This window comes from Hippopotamus amphibius, chromosome 9 (genome assembly GCF_030028045.1).
Source record: "Hippopotamus amphibius kiboko isolate mHipAmp2 chromosome 9, mHipAmp2.hap2, whole genome shotgun sequence".
Classification (NCBI taxonomy): domain Eukaryota; kingdom Metazoa; phylum Chordata; class Mammalia; order Artiodactyla; family Hippopotamidae; genus Hippopotamus; species Hippopotamus amphibius.
Genome location: NC_080194.1, coordinates 40,780,060 through 40,781,656, shown reverse-complemented (window position 1 = coordinate 40,781,656; position 1,597 = coordinate 40,780,060).

Below are 1,597 nucleotides of genomic sequence, written 5' to 3'. Positions count from 1 at the left end.
GAGATGGTACAACACCTGTTGTACCTTGTTATATCTCAGTGGCTTCCCAAATTGGCTGAGTATTAGATATACCTAAGGATCTTATTATAAATACAGATTCTTAAGCCAGAACTAGTAAAATAAAATATTCTGGAGTGGGATTGAAGGAGGGTGAATTTTATAGATTTTGTTTTTTGAGCAATTTTTAGTTTCATATCAAAATTAAGTGGAAATTACACAGTTCCTCTATACCCCCAACTCCAGCACATGCACAGCCTACTCCCACCACCAACATCCCCCACCAAATTGACATATTTGTTACAATCAGTAAACCAACACTGACATATTATCACTCAGTGTTCACAGTTTTATATTAGGGTTCTCTCTGGGTGTAGTGCATTCTAATTCCAGGGATTTTTAAATTAATTAATTAATTAATTGGCTGCTTTGGGTCTTCGTTGCTGTGCCCGGGCTTTTCTCTAGTTGTGACAAGCAGGGGCTACTCTTCGTTGTGGCGTGCGGGCTTCTCATTGCAGTGGCCTCTCTTGTTGCGGAGCACAGGCTCTAGGCGCGTGGGCTTCAATAGTTGCAGCACGTGGGCTCAGTAGTTGTGGCTCATGGGCTTAGTTGCTCCATGGCATGTGGGATCTTCCCAGGCCAGGGATTGAACCCATGTCCTCAGCATTGGCAGGTGGCTTCTTAACCACCGCGCCACCAGGGGAGTCCAATTCTATGGATTTTGACAAATGTATAATTACATGTATTCACCATTATGGTATCATACAAAATAGTCTGACTGCCCTAAAAATCCCCTGTGCTCCACCTATTCACCCTTCCCTCCTCTCAAACTCTTGTCTCCATGGTTTTACCTTTTCCAAAATGTCAAAGTTAGAATCATACAATATATAGCCATTTCAGATTGACTACTTTCACTTAATAATATTCATTTAAGATTCCTCAATGTCTTTTTGTGGCTTGATAGCTCATTTTAGCATCCACTGTGTGAATGTACCAGGGATCTCTACTTTTAACAAGATGCCCATCGATTATTATGTATTTGGCCTTGTACCATAATTGTATATGATTGGCCTTTGAGGAATACATTACAGACAAGAGATACTGTCTTTAAAATTTGAATGTCAATTAAAATTGTATGTAATAGATACCACTTTCCCATTGACTTGCATTATTAATTCAAATAATATACCACATTATTACTTCTCATTTCTAACTTGCTCATATCATTTTAGTTTTGCTTCTCCCTATCTACCTTTATGTCAGGTGGTTAGTGATTTCATACCATAGTCGTGTGAGGTAGAATTACTATTTAAAGTTATTTGTAATTTGAATTATTCAATGTTTATGTCCTTTAATAAGTTTTCTTAAAAGTGGATACATCTATGATAAACATTTTAATGGAATTACATCTTTGCAAATTATATTTCTTACTAAGCAATAAGCTCGCTTAAATGAAGAAGCTAATCTTGTTCACGTTTGTAGCCTCAATATCAGTCCTAATACCTGTTTCATTGCAGATACTAGATAGGTGTTACTGTTGGGAGATAAGAATATAATTTGAGGTGGTGGTGTCCTTGGTTTTATTTGTTCTACTTTTATG